General features: G+C 48.3%; 1 protein-coding gene and 1 non-coding gene across 32 annotated transcripts in view; one reads left to right on the top strand and one right to left on the bottom strand.

Moving 5' to 3' along the window:
• Positions 1-23,814, bottom strand: part of MAP4K4 (mitogen-activated protein kinase kinase kinase kinase 4) — a 151,651-nt gene that overhangs the window by 111,831 nt on the left and 16,006 nt on the right. The gene's annotated exons all lie outside the window — the stretch shown is intronic.
• TRNAG-UCC (transfer RNA glycine (anticodon UCC)) lies at positions 21,754-21,845 on the top strand. Its single transcript has one exon. It is a non-coding gene; the product is annotated as a tRNA-Gly (tRNA).

Below are 23,814 nucleotides of genomic sequence, written 5' to 3'. Positions count from 1 at the left end.
CCACAGTTCAAAAGCATCAATTCTTTGGTGCTGAGGCTTCTTTAAGTCCAGCTCTCACATCCATACATGACTATTGGAAAAACCATCGCTTTGATTATGTAGACCTTGGTCAGCAAAGTGATGTCTCCGCTTTTTAATTCACTGTCTAGGTTTGTCATAGCTTTTCCCAACATACTAAAAAGACATCAAAAGTCCTTCCTTTTCCCCAAAGGCACTAACTTCACCCCAAGCTTGAACAGAGCTACGATGTCTCTCGGGGCTCCAAGTGCCTGTAAAGCATCTCCCAATAGCACCACAGGACCACGGGCTGCCAGGCAAGCAAGACTCTCCTTGGTGTTTCCAGTCATTTCCAAAGGCTGCTGCAAAGACTGACCAAGCCCACGTTACATTCCAAATGTGGCACATCTAGGAATGAAATGACATTCAGGGACTTTTTATGTGTTGGTTAGTTTGTTCACTTCCTCTGTCAACTTTTCTAGTTCTTCATCAAGGTTTAGAAGGGGGGAAGAAACCTCCTGAAAGGAAGACAGATGAGGCTGCTGGAAGATCCAGCATCCACGATCCTGTCCCAACTGAGCTGTCTGTCTTTGGTCCCCGCTCTGCAGACTGTCTCCAATTAGAAGGTGGGAACCTGTCCCTTTAAAGAAGGCTTTAATCAGGCCACACCTGAAATGCCTCCTTGTGCCACGGGCACCTAACCCCTCACTCTCCTTCTCAAACCCAGCAGGAGCAGACACCGATTCTGACCAAGAGTGTGTGTGTGAAAGCGGCCCCTGGACAAGTCCTCAGATTTCTCTCCTGGGCTCACCCTAAACTCTTGTTCGGATGCCAACACCAAAATGTGCTGGCGGGAGAGGGTGGGACGTGAGGACATAGTGTTTACATACAAAGGGAGCTGCTGCTGACAAAAAGCCCTCTGAGTAAAACCTGGGTTCCTCAATGCTTTAGCAACAACACCCCCCATACTAGAAGTCTCAAGTGTCTAAGAAACAACTGGAGAAAGAAAAAAAATTAAAAACAAGATAAAGTGTTAGTCGCTTGGTCATGTCCGACTCTTTGCGACCCCATGAACTACAGCCCACCAGGCTCCTCTATCCATGGGATTTCTTAGGCGGGAACACTGGAGTGGGTTACCATTTCCTTCTCCAGGGGATCTTCCCAACCCAGGGATCAAACCCGGGTCTCCCACACTGGCAGATGGATTCTTTACCACTGAGCCATTCCTTAAATAAATATTTATACTTAAAGGCATAGTCTGAAATGTAGAAGATTCCCAAAATAGCATTTTTACAGTAAGCCTTCATCTTGCAGGAAGGAAAGTTAGTTACCCCATCAAATTAAATCCCATGACAGGATGTACAAATCAGCTCCTTGTCCATGAGAAGCAGTCAATTCTGCTGAATATAATATACATTATGGTGGCAGACACAAAAGTGAAAGCGTGTTTGACCCTTGTCCGACTCTTTGCCACCCCATGGACTGCAGCCCACCAGGTTCCTCCATCTATGGGCTTCTCCAGGCAAGAATACTGGAGTGGGGTGCCATTCCCTTCTCCAGGGGATCTTCTCGACCCAGGGATCAAACCCAGGTCTCCTGCATTGCAGGTAGATTCTTTACCACTGAGCCACCAGGGAAGCCCCAGATCAACAAATCAAGCCACAAACAAAGCCACTTCTGAAACTTAGAAAAGATGAAACAAGTTTCTTTCAAGTGCTCTGAAACAATGAACACCGTATTCATCCACCGTACCAACAATAAAAATATCAGCATACAATTTTATTCAGTGAGAAGAAGAAAACAAAGGACACGTGAAAACTGGATTTCAAGCTATTTGGCCTGAATGCAGATGCCAGGCAGTAGAAACGGCAGGGAAGCCAGCTGGGGGTGGGGGCACCGTAATAAGAGTCTGGGTGATACCCCCGCTTAGGAGGGAAAAAACCAGGCAACACAAGTGGGCAGAGGGCACACCCACGCCCCAGGGCTCTGCTTGCCTGAGTTAATGGTTCCAGAAATCAACCCAGTTCACAACCAGAAGGACTGTTCTAACCGCCCTCACACACAAGTGCTCAGGTCTACACACACCCTGCCCTGATATTTGGGATGCACTTCAGACCACAGCTTCAAAAAAGCCCCTGTGAGTGAGTGGCTGAGTGAGTGAGTGCCTGTGTGCCACATTCCAAGTTTAGACACATCAGAGAGTTACATACACAAAGCTAACTACGTAACTCAGCAGAAACTCAGGATTCACAGTTGTGAGTTCTTTGCTGCTGTTGTTCAGTCCCTCAGTGCCGTCTTTGCGAACCCAAGGACTGCAGGATGCCAATCTTCCCTGTCCTTCTCCATCTCCCGGAGTTTACTCAAACTCATGTTCACTGAGTCTATGATGCCATCCAACCATCTCATCCTCCGTCGCCCCATTACTTTTCTTTTTACCTGGAATGAACGAGCACTGTGTGAGACAAGACACCTCACTCTGCTCACCAGCACTGTTACGCAGGAGGGAGGAGGGAAGCAGTATCACTGGGGAGGAGATGCTTTTTTCCATCATTGGCTACTCCTCTGACTCAACCTATTTTATAACGTGAAATCTTACTACAGAAAATATCCTGGTGACACATAACCTGAAACCATGTATCTGTACAGGCTGCATATGCTACATTTCATATTAAAAAAAGACACAAATAAACTAAAGGAACACACTCTCAAATATTTTTTCCACTAATCAAGTCGCAACTTTGTCTCACACTATTTCAATCTGCTATACTAGCTACTCATTTGATGAACCACTAGACTATTTAAAAAGTAGTGTTACACTTGCAACAGAGTGAAATTAAAAGTATTCTAGAGAACCTAGAACTCTTCTCACCAAAAAAGTTACTAAATAAACTTCTGCCGATCTCTGAGAAACTCACAACTCAGAATAACTCATTTCCTGCCTTTTTCAAATAACTGAGGTTTCAGGGGTTCAGAATCACATGCTCACTGTACTGCAGTTTCAAGACACCCAACTTTGCTCTTGGATGGCATCACTGACTCAACAGATATGAATCTGAGCAAACTCCAGGAGAGAGTGGAGGACAGGGAAGCCTGGCGTGCTGCAGTCCATGGGGTGGCAAAGAGCTGGACACGACTCAGCAACTGAACAGCAGCAGCAACTTTGCTCTTAGAAGCAGTGAGATCAGCAAAGAGCGGATGATCAGAAAATGCCACCTCCACCCATTCTCGGGTGACATCAGAGCCACCAGGCCACGCTCAGCCGTGAGGTTCATGGGGGTGCAGGGCAAAGGCCACGGGCCAACTCAGACCTCTCCACCTCCTCACAGAAAGCTCAGGAACATCATCAGAACCCGTGCTGATGGGGAAAATATCCACCCCTCCCCATATAAAATGAAAGGGTCAAAACTGCAAAGCTTACACTAGAACAGCGTTAAGAGTCCACGAGCGTCCCTGACTCTCAGACCCTTCATTTTTTCCTTAAACGCTTTACAGCCTCAGTTGAGGGCAGTAACCTCCACTGGCCTCAGTCTTCTCATCTGCACTATGGGAATAACAGCCAAAAGGGTATTATTCTCAGGGCAAAACCCTCAGCATAACGTTTGGCTCACACTCACGCACGTGCGGACTGCGATCACCGCTATTATCGTCAGCCACAGGAAAGGAAAGCAGGGCTGAGGGCAGAACTGTTTCCACTTCCACAAGACAACAGGATTTTCTCAACAGACACATTTCCTTCTCCTTCCTCTAAAAATAAGGCTCTTTTCAAAGCAAATAAGGGACAGGGCTTTGCTGATGCTGACAGCGCAAAGTGAGAAAACTAATCTCTATCTGCAAATATTTCTTTTCCCATTTGAGGTCGACACTCCGTCCCATCTTTGCAGGGAGCTGGAAAAGAGAATCTACCGCAGGCATCGGGGTCAGAGAGCACCCTTCAAGTCCTGGTGACTTCCTTCACTGGCTGGAGATGGCGAATGACCTTAACTGTGTGGGGCTCCAATTGAGATAAGACCTTGGAGGCTCAGGACAATAAAGTAGGCTTTCGACTGAAGGGCCAAGGGACGATACATCAAGGTGATGATACAGATCACTGGAAGCCAAAGACGTGAGAGATACCGTGTTGAAGGCTCCACAGTCAGGCTGGTGGGTGTCCTGGGGTCCCCAGAGAACACAGGATAGGCCAGAGGCCCAGGCACTCGGAGGGAGAAGGACTTTGCCAACAGAGGTTCAGGGGGCCTCTTCACTTACAGGTTAGGAGGCAGAAACCACTCTGATAGGGCCCAGCCTTGTTCTCCAACACGTCCACAGCTGACCCCTCAAATAAACCTGGAAGTGATCAGCAATTCTTAACTGTCTGCATGAATTCTGAATTCATTTCTGGAGTTTAAATAACTTACAGACAAATTCTCCTAACTGGCAATGTTGTAAAGGAAACAAGTTTTCAGAGTCAGCTTTATTTATTTTTTTAACCTTGAGTCCACAGAGTTTATGAAAGGGAAATCTATATAATAAACCCAAATTCAATAAGGCATGGAGTGTTCAGACTGAGAAAGCAGCAGGCGCCCTCCAGGGAACTTAAAATCTCAACAACTCAGAACCAGAGGCACGGCGCACCCACTATTACAGAAGTGTGTGTGTGCTTTGTCGTTAAGTCGAGTCCCGTTCTTACAACCCCATGGACTGGAGCCCGCCAGGCTCCTCTGTCCATGGGATCTCCCAGGCAAGAATACTGGAGTGGGTTGCCATTTCCTCCTCCAGGGGATCTTCCTGACCCAGGGATCAAACCCATTATCTCCTGTGTCTCCTGCACTGGCAGGTGGATTCTTTACCCGCTGAGCCGTACCCTCTGCTTTATTAAATTGTACTGAATTATTACAAAAGTAAAGCGCAAAAAAACCCAAAAACAACCTTTAAAATCAAATGCTCATTCAGGGGAAGAAACATTAGGACTGCTATCCATGAAGAAGGTAATGTTTTCACTTCTATGCTATATGAACTGTCTTCACACGTGCGCTTTCGCTGGGGTCACCCATGCTGTCCACTGAAGAGACAGAGGCAGCGCGTTCTTGAGAGAGGAGCAGCTCCCAGAGCCAAGGGGACAGCACTGGGGCTGGAGCTCACGGCAGCAGGACCCGGGGCCACACAGAAATCTAGGCACAGAGGCCCACCATCCTGACCTCACGTGTCTGCTTAATTACAGAACAGCAGCTCTGTGCATGGAAGGAATTACCATGCTGATCACCAGCTGATTTGAGAGTCACTGCAGTGGGCCACTACCTGCCAACTTTTGGGCTTCCAGGGTGGCACGAGTGGTAAAGAATCGTCTGCAATGCAAGAGACGTAAGAGCCACGGGTTCAATCCCTGGGTCAGGAAGATCCCCTGGAGGAGGGCATGGCAACCCACTCCCGTATTTTTGCCTGGGAAATCCCATGGATAGAGGAGCCTGGCGGGCTACAGTCCACGACGTCACATGACTCGGACAGGAGTCAGTCCATGAGTCGGACATGACTGAAACGACTTAGCACGCACACACGCGGAGTCGCTAGGGGAAGCCTGTCCAGGGGCCATGAGTGCAGCCTCCTGTCCTGCCTCCTCCGGGGCCAGGTACCATCACAGAATCTGCACACCTGGGATGAAGCCTCAGGAAAAGCACGGTCAGGCAGATGTCCTACCAGCCAAGATGGCCAGTGGCCAGCACACGACACACACACACCCCATATCAACTACCTTGTCTATGCTAACAAAGACCCCCTCCTCGGCTGCTCTGAGCCTCTTCTCAACTAGGCCTGTGGAGCCTGAACAAACACTAGCATCACTTCTAACAGCTCAAGGACACATCCCGAGGAAGACCCTGCCCGCCCCCAACCGAAAAGTGCCTGCCTGAGAAAACTCCAGCTGCAAAGGGAACTGACCATTCAGCCAACGCCTGGAGAGTGGGCCTGTCCTGGGCTCCGAGGGAGGGTGGGAGCTGAGTTCAGAAAGCATTGGTCAGGAGCTCCATGGACCCACCCCCACCTGCTGGACTTCAGAGAGGGCCCATTCACCCCCTTCCTGAAACCCTCATTCTCTTTAAATTAACTTCTTTATTTTGGCTGTGCTGGGTCTTTATTGCTGCATGTGGGCTTCCTCTAGTTGTGGCAAGCAAGAGGTACTCTGTAGCTGTGATGCATGGGCTTAGTTGCCCCATGGCATGTGGGATCATCCCAGACCAGGGATCGAACCCATGTTCTCTGCACCAGCTGGTGGATTCTTAAACACTGAACCACCAGGCAAGTCCTCATTCTCCTTTTAAAATGCCCGGTCACTTCTGTAAAACCTGAGGTCCCGTTCATGTTGGACTCTTTTCCTTGTAGTCACACCCGTTATTACAGATCAAAGTCTGTTCTGTCCACTTCAGCGTCTGGCTCCGTTCACCCCTGACGATCCTCACCACCTCACACAATAGGTACGATTGTGACGAACCCTGATTCACAGCTGAAAGATGGGCCCTGGGGTTCAGTCTCTTTCCCCCGGGTCACCACCCATCTGGTGGCAGTCCAGGTGGTCACCTTTCCTCCCCACCAGTCCTCTAACCTACATCAGCCCAAGGACAGGACAACCAGGGAAGCAGGGGCCGAGACAGCAAAGGCAGGTGGTTAGACACTGCACAGGATACCAGGCGCCGGATCCAGGTCCCCAGGGCACTCCAACATCAGGGAAGGAGGGGACAGGGAGAAGACAGAGTCGAGACGTCTAAAAAAAAAATCACTGAACCGAAAAAACTTTCTGTTGATCATTATCCCGTTTCTTTCACTCCACGAATCTCAAAGCACTAAATCGCCTCCCAGAGGCAACTACTATCAATTCTGTTCAACTGAAACTGACTTTAATTGCCCTGTATAAAAAAAGGCATCCTGCTGCCTTTTTGTCAATCAGCGTTTAAGTTACTGCTCTGCCCGATCTGACCAAAGGCACTTCTCGCTCAGGATGCCGGGTGGAGGATGTCATCCCTCTGGCTGGCCTGTGTTTGCAAGGAGCCCAAGTGAATTCCTGGTCGGAAGGTGAGGTTCTAATTCCTGTGATTCGGTGGATTAAGAGAGGACCCAGGTTTATGCCGCTATTTCTTGGTGTTTGAAAAGCCCAGTCTTTATCTGGGGGTATATCTTAACGACTTCAGAGAAGAAGTGGAAAAAATGAGCAGGGCAGGCAGTGGCCGTTGCTGACTTGTCAGTGAATGGATCTTCCCTGGCGATGAGTGTGCATGTGGTCCAGGGGAGCCCTGAGCCCACCTCAGTCCAGATCAGCTCACCCCACCACCCACAAGCTGTGTGACGCCGGCACAGTGGAGCAAGGGATCAACAAATACTCGTCTGTGGCATTCCTTTCCCATTTCCATTCATTACTGGTCAACTCTGGAAAAGCGCAGAAAAGGTTCTAGGAGACACAAATCTAAATGAAGGAGCAAGTCATGCGGCAGCCTGGATGGGAGGGGAGTTTGGGGAGAACAGATACATGTATACATATGGCTGAGTCCCTTAGCTGCGCACCTCAAACTATCACGACACTGTTAATGGGCTACATACCTCAATACAAAATAAACAGTTAAAAAAGAAAAACAAAAAAAGATAAATGAAGGAGCAAGGAGAGGAAAGAGGAGTGACAAAGGCATAATTGAGGCCTGAATGGTCGTGAGTAAGGAGAAAATGACAGGCTCTTTCCTTTTCAAATTTTCTTTCACCTGAGTCACCTGTCTCAGACACAGCCTCCAGCCTGGAGCAACTCCCAAGGGGCGGCAGAGAAAGAAAAAGACTCGCCTGCAGTCTTTAATGTGCATGCTCACCGGCATGCTTTACGGGGCGCCACGCAGCCCAGCCCTCGGGCTGCTCCAGGACGGTCCTGGTCTAGCTCTCTTCTGAACATTCCCCAACCTCACACTAAGATCCATGAACAAGATTTATTAGTGAAAGGAAATACACACAATGTTAGCAACAGGGGGAGAAAGCTCACAGTAAATAAGTCTTCCCTGGTGGCTCATTCGGTGAAGAATCCACCTGCAAAGCAGGAGACCCGCGTTTGATCCCTGGGTCAGGAAGATTCCCTGGAGAAACGAATGGTAACCCAATCCAGTACTCCTGCCTGGAAAATCCCGTGGACAGAGGAGCCTCGCAGGCTATGGTTCATGGGGTCACAAGAGTTGGACATGACTTAGTGACTAAACCACTACCACAACTTAAAGTCATTTGGACCAATAACGTACATTCATTAAGTTCTTTGGAACCACGGAACCAACTTAATTTAATCCAAGAATTAAAAAGAGGATCCGGCTCATCTCATCACCCCAGGGAGGATGGCGGCTTATCACCGCAGCACTAAAGCACAGCCCTGACCCCACTTCGCATCTCCCAGGGGCCCAACGCAGTTCACAACCCATGGAAAGGCACACCCCCACTGCAAGAAAGGACCCTGGGTATCTTCCGAGTGACACATCATTTCACAAGATTAAGCTCTATTAGTGGCTTTATCATCTGGGTTTCACGGGTTTGTCATGATGACTAACTTCTCACAATCAAAACTCCAAATTGCCCAATGGACCCTTCTTCCTGCGTGCGGACAGCTCAGGATGGCGCAGTCAGGCACGCTGAAGTGTGAGAGTAAAGATGAGCTGTCAGGAGAGAGGAAGGGAGGAAGTGGGAGGGGAGAAGGGAGAGGGGGAGGGGGGGAGGGGGAGAGGGACTGATTAACCTTTTTGATGCCAGGACTCACCTTACTTTTACTTTAGTGGATACCTTTCTCTAGTGCTATTTCAGCCAACCTGCGCCAAGCACCCACCAGGGACACAGTGCTGTAAGTGTCCAGCACCGAGTCTGAAGCCCTCAGAGTGCTGACATCCTGGCGGGGGGCAGGGGGGCGGGCATCCATTCAGCAAAGTGTGAGCAGGGGCACCAAGTTAGAGTGGGCACTGGGGAGTCACTGCAAAGGAGTTTCAACCAGGAAAAATAACATACTTAACACACCCTTTTGAATGACTGAGGGTCTGCAATGAATAGCATGAGTTACTCTAATGCGCTGGACGTGAATTCAAAACACATAAGGACCAGGTATGTGCCAGGCCAAGGAAAGTGATCCTTCTCTTACACAAACCAAAAGATTCCACCAGCAAATGTGAAAACGCAACTCTGCCAAGTGCCACGACAGCAAGTGCTCAGAGCATACGTCCGTGACCAGGACCCAGCTGGGGGCATCGGGGCAAGACGGGTGAGGGTCCTAAATGTCTGGAGACGGCAGCGGGACGAGAAGACCAGTGTGGTGGGGACACAACCGTGAAGACGGACTGTGGCACCTGGCAGAGCCTGGCCCGAGAGTCACATTAGTATCTGGATCCCATGAGTGATGGGCAACCACTCAAAGAGGATGACACCATCTGTGTCTTGTTCTGAACAGAGTTCTCTAGTTGAGCTGCAGAGAACAGATCAGATGCTCTCAGAGAAGCTGGTTAGAATGAAGGCGCCTGCTGGTGGCTGTGTGAACCAGTGGGAAGGAACTGTGGTGCTGGAGAAGACTCCTGAGAGTCCCTTGGACAGCAAGGAGATCAAACCAGTCCATCCTAAAGGAAATCAACCCTGAATACTCACTGAAGAACTGATGCTGAAGCTCCAATACTTTGGCCACCTGATGTGAAAAGCCGACTCACTGGAAAAGACCCTGATGCTGGGAAAGATTGAGGGCAGGAGGAGAGCGATAGAGGATGAGATGCCTAGATAACATCACCAACTCAATGGACATGAATCTAACCAAACTGTGGGAGATGGTGAAGGACAGGGAAGCCTGGCATGCCTGGCTTGATGGGGTCACAAAGTTAGACACAACTCAGCAAATGAACAAGAACAGCAGCAGTTCTAGGATTTTTAGCTTTGAATGGATTTGATATCAACGTGCTTTTAGTGGAGTCAAACACCTACAAATAGCAGGCTTCCAGAAGGTGTAACAGGTGTAAATGGAAGTGCCTATTCCATTTCTGCTTCCCATTCCAACAACATCCTCGCTAATCTCCCTGCCTTCAGCCACACTCCACCTCATGCCATCTGCCTTCTGCCTTCTGCAGATGGAGCATTCTTCCCAAGTACAAACTTCTCCCACTTCAAAGCCTTCATCCTGTAACTTCAGGACGAAGCCTGAATTCCCTGGCTGAAACGCTCAGGGCCCTCCTAAGGGCCACTGGCCCTGCCCGCCTTTCTGCCTCGGCCCTGCCCCACCCACCAAGGAATGACTAAGGGTGACGTAGGGTGTTCTGGGAAGTGTTTACTCCAAAACCTACAGATTTTTCATCTGACCTCAGCAGGAAACCCAAGTACAGAAATAATGCAGGTGGTGCCCAGTTGGCCAGGCTATGCAAGAGGCCTCCTGCTCAGCCATTGTCTGAGAGATAAAGACCCTTCCCCTCTGCCAACTATCTTGGGTCTAGCACAGAGATAAAGATAAATAGGGCCAAACCAATTAAATTTTGCCCCAGGAAACCCCATTTGTGCAAGAATGCCCCTATAATCCCATCACCCTCCCCATTTCTGACCTAGAACTTCCAACCTAAGCCCTCCTTGGTGCCATCTTAATGTGATCTTGTTTATGCCTTGTTCAGTTGCTCAGTTATGTTCAACTCTTTGCGACCCCATGGACCGCAGCACACCAGGCTTCCCTGTCCTTTACCATTTCTTGGGAGTTTGCTCAAATTCACGTTCATTGAGTTGAATGCCATCCAACCGTGATGCCATCCAACCATCTCATCCTCTCTCGTCCCCTTCTCCTTCACCGCTCAATCTTTTTCAGCATCAGGATCTTTTCCGATGAGTCAGCTCTTTACATCAGGTGGCCAAGGTATTGGAGTTTCAGCTTCGGCATCAGTCCTTCCGATGAATGAATATTCAGGGTTGATTTCCTTTAGGATGGACTGGTTTGATCTCCTTGCTGTCCGAGGGACTCTCAAGAGTCTTTTCCAGCACCACATTGGAAAACATCAATTGTTCGGCATTCAGTCTTCTTTATGTTGTTTAAACAGGAACTGAAACCCAGCCGCTATACCACATATCTGTGTGTTGAGCCTTTTGCTGTGTGTATATAAAGGGAACCTAGAGAGCTTCGGTGCTGGACAAGACATTCTGGTTCTGGCCTGGGAGAGGGGAGGTGCCATTTCAGCCTGGTGCCTTCTCTGAACATCACCCTGGCCACAAACACAAGTCCAAACCTAAGCTGACTGGGCCTGGCACTTCTGACCCCTATCCCTTCCCTGAGGGGCCACAGAAGCTCAACTGTCTCACTAGAAACACTCTGAGCGTCTGGGATGCTGAGGATGCCACCCCAGGCTTCATTTCAGCTCCAGCCAAACACAGCGTGACCATGCTGTTCCCTGAACAGTGTAACCCGTGCATAGACCCAAAACCTCTCTCCCTAAGCAGCCCAGGAAGGCTAGCAGAGAAGCAGGGGAGACAGCAATCAGGTGACCCTCTGCAGGTGGGGCCACAGGAGCATGGGGAGGGCAGGCGGCCCTGAGAGCGACGCCCAGGTCTTCCCGAGCTCCCCTTGCCCTGTGTGCCTGGTAAATCAGTGATGGCTGAACTGGGGCAGGAGCACAGACACCACAGAATGGAAATGGGGAGGGAAAAATACACACAGTGTGAGCACATGTATGAATTCTGCATGACTGTGTGATAAGGCTAACTATAATGTTTTAAGTGAACTGCCTGACGGTTGGACTAAATTATCACTCAGCACAAGAGCCGCCTCACTGGAGAAGACCCTGATGCTAGGCAAGATGGAGAACAGGAGAAGAAGGGGACGACAGAGGGTATCTGGTTGGATGGCATCACCGACTCGAAGGACGTGAGTTTGACCCAACACCAGGAGACGGTGAAGGACAGGGAAGCCTCGCATGCTGCACTTTACAAGGTCACAAAGAGTCAGACACTACTTAGCGACTGAACAACAAAAACAAAAGCACCATACAGATAAATATGTGCCTCAAACTGAGCCTGTGAGTCTTCTGGTCTTTTTTTTTTAATACAACAGTAAACACAATCATAAAAAATAAAGGAGTTGAGGTAAACAACGTGTACCAGGTCGTTTTATTTTTATAGTGCTTGATTTCATACAGATTTTCAAACAAAAGTAATTTCAAAATTTTGATCTTCTCTATTATTAAAGAAACTACAGTATGAGTCCCTGTATCCTGTATAATAGATAATGAATCAATTCTCTCATGCAGTCTCGACCAACCTTGGCACAGCACCGCATCACACATCAGCTAGCCATGCAGACTTTCTGAGCCCATTTCATCTCCCGCTTATTCATCTCCTTCTGGCTGCACCAGGCAGCTTGCAGGATCTTAGTTCCCTGGCCAGGTATCAAATCTAAGCCCACAGGAGTGAAAGAGCCAAGTCCCAACCACTGGACTGCCAGGGAAGTCCCTCCCACCGACTTTAAAATTAATGATAACATATATTAAAATCCACACCTACTCCAAGGCTGGTCTGACTACACGTGTTAGCACAGAAACTTGCAGAACCAGCTTTCCTTCCCCAATTCTGAAGAGTAACTCAACACCAAGGGGAAGAATCACTGTACTTGTGAGACCACACGAGATACGGGACTTTTAATCACTTTCCTACTCATTACTGGACGGTGCAAGAAAGGTAAAACCCACCAACAGGAACCAAAGCATATTTCATTTAAAAGGAATCTCAGGAATTCCCTGGCGGTCCAGTGGTTAAGACTCCATGCTTCCAATGCAGAGGGTGAGGGCTCAATTCCTGGTGAGGGAACTAAGATCCCATATGCCACTTGGCATGGGCCAAATAATTTAAAAAACAAAAAAATTAAAATTAAAAAACCCATTAAGTTAGATACCCTAATGGTGGATGCACAGCTTATACATTTTTCTAAACCCAGAGAATGCACAACACCAAGAGTGAACCCCTAAGGTAAACTCTGGACTCTGATAACAATGATGTGTCCATGGAGGTTCATCAAGTGTAACAAAGGTACCACCTCGGAGAGGATGTTGATACAGGGGATGAGCTAGAAGGGGCGGGGGGACAGGAGTTCTAGGGGAAATCTCTGGACCTTCTAATTTTATAGTGAACCTGAAACTGCTCTAAGAAAATCATGTCTTTAAAAAAACAAAAAAGGGGACGTCCCTAGTGGTCCAGTGGCAAGGACTCCAAGCTCCCATGCAAGGGACACAGGTTAGATCCTTGGTCACGGAACTAGACCCCACATGTCACCAAAAAAAAAAAAAAAAAGACCCCACATGCTGCAACTAAGACCTGGTGGTACAGCCAAATAAACAAATTAAAATATTAAAAAAAAAAAGACTGATGGACAGACAGGTGGGATAACTGTGAGAAAGCAAATATAATAAAACGATAGTTATAAAATCTAGGAAGTAGATAGGGACGGGTGTTCATTTCATAGTTAACTTTCATGTAGGCTTAGATTTTTTTTCTGAATAAAACGTTGGGAGGAAAGCTCCCCAGACGATCACATACAGGCACTTCCTCCAAGTGCAGTGCCCAGACCAGCCGCTTCCATGGCAGCCTGTGGGAAACTGGACTCTAAACCCACTGCTGACCGACTGTACCAGATCTGTGGAGGGGGCCTGGTGAGCCATATGCAACTGGCACCTGCTGAAGGACGCTGGTGGGGACGGTCCCAGCATGCCGCACAGACCAGCATGACCCAAAACCCAGCCACAACTAGACGGGGAAATGGCATCGGCTGTAACCTTAAAGTCACCACCCCTGGGCGTTTCGGCTATTTCATGGGAGCAAACCGAACCAATCATCTCCTAGCTCTCTGGTTCCATGCGTTTCCTGTGTGGAGCCCTAAATGTACTTCTGTAGTCTCACCACTGTTTTTCTGTTTTACCATGTTTTACACGAGCGCTAACTGCCAAACCAACAAACAAGTCTTCCTAGTCCTCTCGTTCTTTATTCATCTGTACTTAACAGAAAAAGAATTTATAGAGTCTAAAACAGAGATCACTTATTTGACAATAAGCTGTGTTTGACAAGGGCTTCCCTGGTGGCTCAGACAGTAAAGAATCTGACTGCAATGTGGGAGACCTGGGTTCGATCCCTGGGTTGGGAAGATCCCTTAGAGAAGGAAATGGCAACCCAGCCCAGTATTCTTGCCTGGACAGCCACAGTCCATGCAGTCACAAAGAGTCGGACAACACAACTGAGTTACTAGCACTACACTTTGTTTGACAAAAAGTACTGTTTTTGGTTTTGGTTTTTTTCAGATAAAATAAATAAAACTGGCTTTACTTTAAGCAGTTCAGCAACTATCGAAAGACAAATCTCACTGACTTATTCAAGGTTCTTTATACTTCTAGGTATTTTGAGATAACAGTGTTTGTTGAAATAATATTTTTTTTCCTAAATTCTCACAGGACCTTTAAAGTACACTCCACTGAGTTTTACAGAAATAAATTTTCCTTTTTGAAAACAGCAACTACATGAGTTGATGCTGAGTGTTCTGTTTGTTTCTACAGATTATCTGTAGGCTAATTCTTCCTCTATCTCATGAATCAGGCCAAACACATCACAGGAACATCCTGCCCTTCCCACCTGGTGTAAGGAACTTGTTCTATAATCCTGTCCACAAAGACCCTTTAATTCTAAAATAAAGTAACTTGTGTCCTAAGGAAGCCTTGAAGCCTTGGTGATGATGTTGTGTGAGAGTCCCAGCCAGGCCAACTGCAAAGCAGAAAACGGAGCAGAAAACTCCACCCACAGCCAGTAAAAACCCACAATTAACTCCAAGACAGTCAGCTAACGTTAGCTGCTATTTAGCTAAACCTCATGGGTTTTCAGTCAACAATAAATTCCCAACTAAAATGCGAAAAGGGAATGGCTCATAAATTAGCTGATTACTGGCAGTTCTCTGCCTGCCGACCTAACAAAGACCTACTGACCTGTGACAGCAAAGTGATGAACCTGCTCTAACTCAAAGGCAATTTTCATGACAATTCCTACAAAGAAACCACCAGAAACACACGCCAGTCCCAAAGACCCCTTATAATTCTGAATCCTCACCCAGAGATAATAAAGCTGTTTCAAAACTCTCAAGTTCACACCTCTCTAACACAGAAATCCATCTGCTTGGCTTATCTCCACAATGTGTGAGAGACAAAAGGGCTCTCAGTTACCCCAATCAGAGTCCAAGTTAATCGCATCAGGGGCACCCAAACCCGAGGACGCTGTGAAGATGAGAAAGGGCTGGGCAAGGAGTCCCGACGCGGGTCATCGGACATGCAAAGGAACTCATGCAGCACTCACTTTTATCCAGACTTCCACCAGAAACAGAAGGTGGCTACCAAGAAACGGGCGCTGGACCCCCTGGTGGCGCAGTGGATAAGAACCCGCCTGCCAATGCACAGGACACGGGTTCGGTCCCTGGGCCGGAAGGATCCCACGCGCCGCAGAACAGCGCAGTACTGCACCACAACCACTGAACGGGTGCGCTACAGCTGCAGCCAGAGACGCCTGCGCACTGCAACTCGAGAGCGGTCCCTGCTCGTCACAACTAGAGAAAGCCCTTGAGCAGCAACCAAGACCCAGGACAACCAATAAATAACTTTTTAAAAAACAGGCTCTGAGGAGCGGATAATCTTGAGAGAGGTGCTGGGTCTTGCAAAAATGTTGAGCCCGAGTGCAAACGCCACTTGACCACAGGAGTCCTGGCTCCTCCCCAAGCCATCAACCACACGTGCCATCCAGCTGGTCTCCTTTCGCACCCAACAGCGTTGCGATGCCGGTGCGGGCACTGCTCGTGGGCCAGAACGTCTCTCTTCGCATTATCTTGGAGACCTGAAGCCAACACGGCGATGGGGGCAGTGAGTAACACATCCCGGGCGTGTGTGCAGGGGCCGAGGGGAAGAAAGGCTGGACCCAGGAGACCCGACTTCAGTCTCGGGTGAGATGAGCCCGGGGCCTACCTCACCGTTTACCTTTTGTGACTACAGAATCAATGACAGGCGAGAGTAAATGGTTTCAAAAAGTACAACTTTTTTCTGTTTACCTTTTAGTCTGAGAAACGTCAAACATACCACAAACGCACAGAGCAGGAGAATAACACCCATGAGACCTCCAGCTTTAATCCATCAACATGCAGCCGTGATGGCGGCTTCTTTGCTCCCAACTACCTCCTCCTCGCACTGGGCTATTCTGCAGTCAGTCCCAGACAGGTCTCATTTCATACTCAAATACTTCACTAGTTAGAAGAAGCAAGTGCATCTGAAGCGAGGATATTCCGAACCTGGCTGCTCAGTCCTTTGCGTGTGTATGTTCAGTCGCTAAGTCGTGTCTGACTCTAGCGACTGCAGCCCACCAGGCTCCTCTGTCCATGGGATTCTCCAGGCAGGAACACTGGAGTAGGTTGCCATTTCCTCCTTCAGGGGATCTTCCCAAACCAGGGATCGAACATCTCCTGCCCTGGCAGGTGGAATCTTTACCACTGTGCCCCCCTGGGAAGCCCAGGTGCAGTACTTTACTGCTGCTGCTGCTAAGTCGCTTCAGTCGTGTCCGACTGTGCGACCCCATAGATGGCAGCCCACCAGGCTCCCCCGTCCCTGGGATTCTCTAGGCAAGAACACTGGAGTGGGTTGCCATTTCCTTCTCCAATGCATGAAACTGAAAAGTGAAAGTGAAGTCGCTCAGTTGTGTCCGACTCTAGCTACCCCATGGACTGCAGCCTACCAGGCTCCTCCATCCATGGGATTTTCCAGGCAAGAGTGCTGGAGTGGGGTGCCATCGCCTTCTCCAAGTACTTTACTGAGCCTTATTTAAAAAAAAAAACAAAAAACCCATTTCTGGGCCTCATCTCATTCACAGGTCTGGGAGGGAGGGGGGGCGGGTTTTGTAACTTCTTAGGGTCAATGTCCCACAGCTGAGACAGAACCATCCTTTAAGTTCTAGACCCAAAGCTGATTTGTCTGTCATTCCCTCTAAAAGAGAGAATCTTTGGACTGCAGAAAATGTGGCAAAAATACCAAACCAAGAAACCAACTTAGACTTAAAACACTATCTGCAGACCGATCACCTGTGAGTGGAACCAGGTACCCTAAGTCTCAATCCCACCTAATGAACCTGTACTAGAGGTTTCAAAAGAGGCCACCTTGCCTGGATGGGAGGAGAGCTTGGGGGAGACTGGATACATGTGTATGTATGGCTGAGTCCCTTCTCTGTTCACCTGAAATAATCACAACATTGTTGATTGATTTTACTCCAATACAAAATAAAAAGCTTTAAAAAAAAAAAAAAAAAAAGGCTGCCTTGTGCAAGCACTCCAAATTTTAGAAATGAACAGGCCCACACTGGCCCACCGCTTCCTTCTGTAGAAAAGGAATCTGAGGCCCAGAGAGGGGACATGACCAGCCCAACACAATTGATCCTATCACCGCAGCACTGAAGGAAATCCCTGACCTTGAAGCTGTCAGGCACGGACCTCAGGGCTTTGCCTGCTATGGGAGTCCATCAGAACCGTCCAGGGCTTCCATGGACACAGGTCCACTCTTGAGCACCATGGGCGTCACCGAGGTCGTGATCCACTGGAACACATTCAGAGCCATCATCCCTACAAGGGACGCACAGACACACGAAGAGCGCTGGAAGGACTGAAGATGCCCAGTCTAATGTTAAGGAGCCCTTGGGACACAGGAATGAGGATTCCATCACCTGGCCAGTCAGTCATCACTCACCAGGGCAGAGGCTGCAGAGAAGAAAACACTAGCCCCCATCTCCAACCATAAGTGATGCACACGACAGCGACCGTGAGCTCCGGACCCTGACTTGGCCAGGAATGAGGACCAGGGGCCAGCCAGGACACTGTGCTGGGGAGGGCTTTCTGAAAGCGGAGGGGAGGGAGAGGCACAGGCTAGCTCAGGGCCCTTTCGCCACTAAGCCCATCTGACACCGTCATGGCAACTTACTGCTTCCTTCTCAACCTCTCCCAACTAAGCTGAGAACAGAACAGGGCTGACAACAGAGAATTTAGCAATAAGTAGTTAATGCCGTGAAGCTTTGAAGCCTGAAGGCTGCACCCTCCAGGTGAGGGGTCCACACAGAAGGCACACCAGCCACACAGGGCGCACGCTGCTGCAGGCATCGCCCCCTCAAAACAGAAATGGTGATTCTAGGAGTCCTGAGAGGCTGTGCAAAAAAGCAGATCATAATCTGCCTGACCCATGCTGTCTGCTGATCCAAAGCCTATTTTTCTTACTATATACAATTGAACATCTTCATTTACTTCATGTCTACTACAGGTATTTACAACTACTAGTATGTTAGTTTATACAAGATGCTTATTATACACAAAAAACATGGGGCAACATCCTCAGATAAGATGGGTCCACGTCCACCACTGTGTTAAGGCTGGGTGCACGCAAGCTCAAGCCCATCTCATGGATCACAGAGAACGTGGGCAGGAAATGGCTGGTTCTGAAACCTTTTTATTCCAGAGACTCCACAGCTCTTCCCCCAGAAACAGAACAGGCACCCTCCAGAAATACCCTCAAATAAAGGCACTGATATGCATTGAAACATGTAAAATATCATGTATGAAATGAGTTGCCAGTCCAGGTTCGATGCACGATACTGGATGCTTGGGGCTGGTGCACTGGGACGACCCAGAGGGATGGAATGGGGAGGGAGGAGGGTTCAGGATGGGGAACACATGTGTACCTGTGGCGGATTCATTTTGATATTTGGCAAATCTAATACAGTTATGTTAAGTTTAAAAATAAAATAAAATTAAAAAAAATAATAATAATAAAGGCACTGATATTAATACATATAAAGTCACAGCTATGAGGAGAGACGTCTACATAAACCACAGAAATCAATAGCAAACTCCCAAAGGGAGGAACTCCAACATAACACAGTTGAAAACTAAGCTAGTCAGAAAATTAACAGTAATTCATGAACTTCTCATCCAGGGGATGGGGGGGGCGGGGGGCAGGGAGGCGGTGGATAATGGGTTGAAGGGGGGAAAAAAATCAGACTTTGCTTTACTTTTTTCTCTCAAACAGCTAATAATCAGATTTCCACAATCTACTGAACTGTGTGTTCCCCTGAAAGTGTTAGTCGCTCAGTTGTGTCCAACTCTTTACGACCCCACAGACTGTAGCCCACCAGGCTCCTCTGTCCATGGGATTCTCCAGGCAAGAATACTGGAGTGGGTTGCCATTTCCTCCTCCTGGGGATCTTCCCAACCCGGGGATCAAACCCTGGTCTCCTGCACTGTAGGCAGAATCTTTACCATAAGAACCACCAGGGAAGCCCTGTGTTCCCCTGCAGTGAGTTATTATAAACGAACTTCAGTAACAACAAGAGAACCATAAGAGAAGCCCCAGTAGCTCAGTGGTAAAGAATGGCAGGTTCAATCCCTGAGTTGAGAAGATCTCCTGGAGAAGAGAATGGTAACCCACTCCAGTATTCTTGCTGGGAAATCCCATGGAGAGAGCAGCCTGGCGAGCCCCAGTCCATGGGGGTCACAAAGAGTCGGCCACAACTGAGTGCTGAGCACACATCTGTAAAATGGAAGAGTTACTTCTGTGCTTTTTAGATGCTGAGATTGCTGAATTCGTGGTAAGAAAGCCCCTGCGATTAGTGCTAAAGACAATCCACCTAGAGCACCAAGCTTTCAAAGGACAGAATTTTAAACATGGCTTTTATTAATGTGCCTCACAGAAAAATCGAGTAATAAAAATTGTCTCTACAGCAAAAGAGACACAGATGTATAGAACACTCTTTTGGACTCTGTGGGAGAGGGAGGGGGGGATGAGTTGGGAGAATGACATTGAAACATGTATAATATCATATAAGAAACGAATCGCCAGTCCAGGTTCAATGCAGGATACAGGAAGCTTGGGGCTGGTGCACTGGGATGACCCAGAGGGATGGTATGGGGAGGGAGGTGGGAGGGGGGTTCAGGATGGGGAACACGTGTACACTCGTGGCAGATTCATGCTGATGTATGGCAAAACCAATACAATATTGTAAAGTAATTAGCCTCCAATTAAAATAAATAAATTTAAATTTTTTAAAAAAATGGTCTCTAAAGACCAGCCTGATGCAGCAGACTGCAAAATATGCTATTAATCCTGCCAAAACCAGAAATTCGGCAATAATTCCACTTGCTTTCCAAATTAAAGCCTAAGACAATTGTAGTAATTATTCTTATATTAAGCAAACAGTCACAAAAGATGACTGAATTCATGAGCCTGCATCCCTGAATTTTCAGGAAGCACCATCCAAAAGTCAAAGGAAAATGACAGCAAGAGCCACGTTTACGGCAGTGCCTGCGTGTAACAGGCACTCCGCAAAAGTGTGTTTTGTTTTGTTTTTTAATCAGTAAGAGTGAGAGTGGCAACAAGCCATTTTAGGCAAAAAAGGTCAACGTCCTTTATGGCAACCTCCCCCTCGGCCTGTCCGCCTCTCCTACTGTGAGCCCCTGTGCCCCGCACCTCTCAGGGTCCTTCGGTGGGGTTTTCTGGGCCAACGGAACTACAGGCTGCCTCAGGTTCTTCCCAGAACTACTGTGTTGGCCAAAAAGTTCATTTGGGTTTTTCTGCAGCATCTCATGGAAAAAACCTAATGAACTTTTTGGCCAGCCCAGTAACATCTTATGAATACGATTCTGAGACATCAGCATAAAAACCACTGGCCTCACCCACAGGCCCCACAAAAGACCCACACCTAAAGACTACCAAGCCACACATCGCTCCGCCCACTTCTCCCGTTTCTCTCTGCACAGCATTTTACATCTCCACACTCTGCCCACCCTCCCTCCAGCGACCTGCCCTCTGTTCCAACGACCGACAGGCAGAGGACACCGTCTGCTGCCTGCTCCCCAGTTCTGCAAGAGCACGTGATCAAGAGCAGGTCTCTCTCCAGCTCTCCACTTGATTATAGTCACACCTGCCCCAGCCCAAGTCAGAACCCAGCTGCCGTCTGGCAGGCTCCTGCCAGGCTCCGCGGCCCCCACCATCGGGTCTACATTAACCAGGAACCAGCACCAGGGCTCCGGCACGATCCCAGCCGCCGGCCACTCCATGACCACCTCATCCAGAAACTTGGCTCTCCCCTCTATTCACTCACCCTCTGAAACACTTAACTGTTGTGTCAGGAAGCTCGCTACAAACTGAAATAGAGTGAGAACCATCATCGGTTTCCTATTCTGCCTTTCATCATGTCACCAAATCACCAAACCGGATGGGTGGGGCAGCGCCCCACTGCACTGCCTTCAACCCAGACAGACGGAAAGGAAGCGCCCGAGGTGGGGGGGAGGGGCACCCTAGTCCTGACCAGGCCCCAAGATCCCTCACTGCGCTCACCTGTCACCCACGGGGTCAGGAGGCAGAATCTCTAGCAACCTTCTCTACCTCCACATTCTGTGATGCTCAAAGCCCAAGGTCCCTTCACAAAACCACAACACAAGACACGTGACACCACACAGATCAGACAGAATCCCCGCCCGACCAGGCCACCCTAACAGCTGTGTTCCAATGAAAGGTCGGTCTAAGTCAGCTGCCTCCCAAGACTTCCCCCTGGAACCTCTTTCTAGGTCCTTAGTAAGCCAAGTGCAAAACCACTATAGCATCACCAGGAAGCATTTTAGACACACAGACCCTCCCAGGCCCCATCCCAGACAGCTGGATGACAACCTGCGTTTTAACAAGCTCCCCAGCTGACTCAAGTGCACCTTAAAGGTTGAGAAGCACCAGGACTTCCCTGGTGGTCCAGTGGCTAAGACTTTGCGCTTCCAATGCAGAGGGCCTGGGTTCGATGCTGGTCTGGGAACTGGCTCCCCAGTCAGGGAACTAGATTCCACCTGCCACAAATAATGTCGGTGCAATCAAATAAAAAAAATTTTTTTTTTTTTTTTTCCCAAAAAAAGGTTGAAAAGCACCAAAGGAGATCAAACCAGTCAATCCTAAAGGGAATCAACCCTGAATATTCACCGGAAGGACTGATGTTGAAGCTCCAATACTTTGGCCACCTGATGCAAAGAGCTGACTCACTGAAAAAACCCTGATGCTGGGAAAGATTGGGAAAGATTGAAGGTGGGAGGAGAAGAGGGTGACAGAGGATGAGATGGTTGGATGGCATCACCACCTCAATGCACAAGAGTTTGAGCAAACTGAGGGAGATAGTGAAGGACAGGGAAGCGTGGCGTGCTGCAGTCCATGGGGCCGCAAAGAACTGGACACGACTTAGTGACTGAACAACAGCAATAAAGGAGGCACAGAAAACCAGGGTTGGGGGGGGGGCGCCTTCAGGGCTGGCAACCTCTGCCCCCTCTGCCTCTCAACCCCTGCCCAACTCCCATCCGTCCCTCATCCCACTGGGATTCCAGGGCCCCACGCCTTCCCACCTGGTCACACCTTGCCTATCGAATCAACCTGCCAATACTCTGGGAAACAGCCTGGAAAATGGGTAAGTGCTAAACTTAAGTCAACTGAAAAGCCTTAACACTCAGTTTCTCCACTGCCTGCTAGCTATGTGACTGTAGGCAAATTATTTAACCTTACATATTATTCACATGTGAAATAAGGATTAAAATTAAGAAATATATATATATACACAAAAGATCTCATGGAGTCAGTACTCAAGAGGGCAATTATCTTTTTAACATACCACCAAGATGGCCCCTCTCTTTACTAACTCAAATAAATCATATCGGTTCCAAAACTCCCACAGATCCGTCCAGTCTCCAATGTCCAACCTGTTTTCTCTTGTGAGTGTTCATCTGCACATTCCCATTCATTTATACAGTCACATTTCTAGAGCAAAGTCTAAGGAGTCCTCGCTGGGCTCAGCACATCCTGATTCTTCCCTAAACCTACCAAAATCAGTGTGCAGAATACCCTCAGCTCTCAAGCACCCTGGACATTGCCCCATTGTGTGACCCACTGACATGAAAAAGCAATCCACATAAAGAAATTAAGCGTCATGTGGGAGAACCTTAATCTCTGGCACTCAACCCTCAAATCTCATCATTTGTTTTATTCTTCCTGAGAACTGGAACTCATCTCCAAATTCCATCTTCTGACATGTAAACATCAGACACAATCTGGTTAGTTCACCTGTATATAGATCTTATTTCCACTTCATCATCAGCATTTTAGGGAAGGAAGTACACTTCACTTACTCTCCTCAACACCAATGAGAGGCTTGCAAAGTACATGCCAGAGACGCATGGTTTCCTCCAGGCCCCACTCTCATTTCCTGCTGAGCTAAGTAAAGCTGGTCTCGTGTTGCCATATATGAATCCAGGCATCTGACCACCTAAAACCAAAGCTGACATATAACTGACTTCTCCAGGGCATCTTCCCAACCTAGGGATCAAACCCAGGTCCCCTGCATTGCAGGCAGATTCTTAACCATCTGAGCTACCAGGGAAGCCCCATGACTTGACTTACCCTTTTCCTATTATCATCCATTCAAACACACAGATGAAACTCCTAACTCTCAGCTGATAACACTGCAATTACTGATTAGACATTTTTTGTAAAATGAAGATTTTTACATTTTTATTTATGTGTCTACACCAGATTGTAGTTTCAGCATGCAGTATCTTTAGTTGTGGGATGTGGGATCTAGTTCCCTGACCAGGGATCAAACCCAGACCCTCTGAATTGGGAGTGTGGAATCTTAGCCACTGGACCACCAGGGATGTCCCTGGTCTCTTCTTCTTATAAGGGCACTAATGCCATAAATGCCTAATTTCCATGCTTATTCAGGGTTGATTGATATCAGTGATGAACTTCATAGTTTTCGCACAATTTG

Source organism: Bubalus kerabau, chromosome 11 (genome assembly GCF_029407905.1).
Source record: "Bubalus kerabau isolate K-KA32 ecotype Philippines breed swamp buffalo chromosome 11, PCC_UOA_SB_1v2, whole genome shotgun sequence".
NCBI classification, from domain to species: domain Eukaryota; kingdom Metazoa; phylum Chordata; class Mammalia; order Artiodactyla; family Bovidae; genus Bubalus; species Bubalus kerabau.
This window is presented reverse-complemented; position numbering and strand designations above follow the sequence as displayed.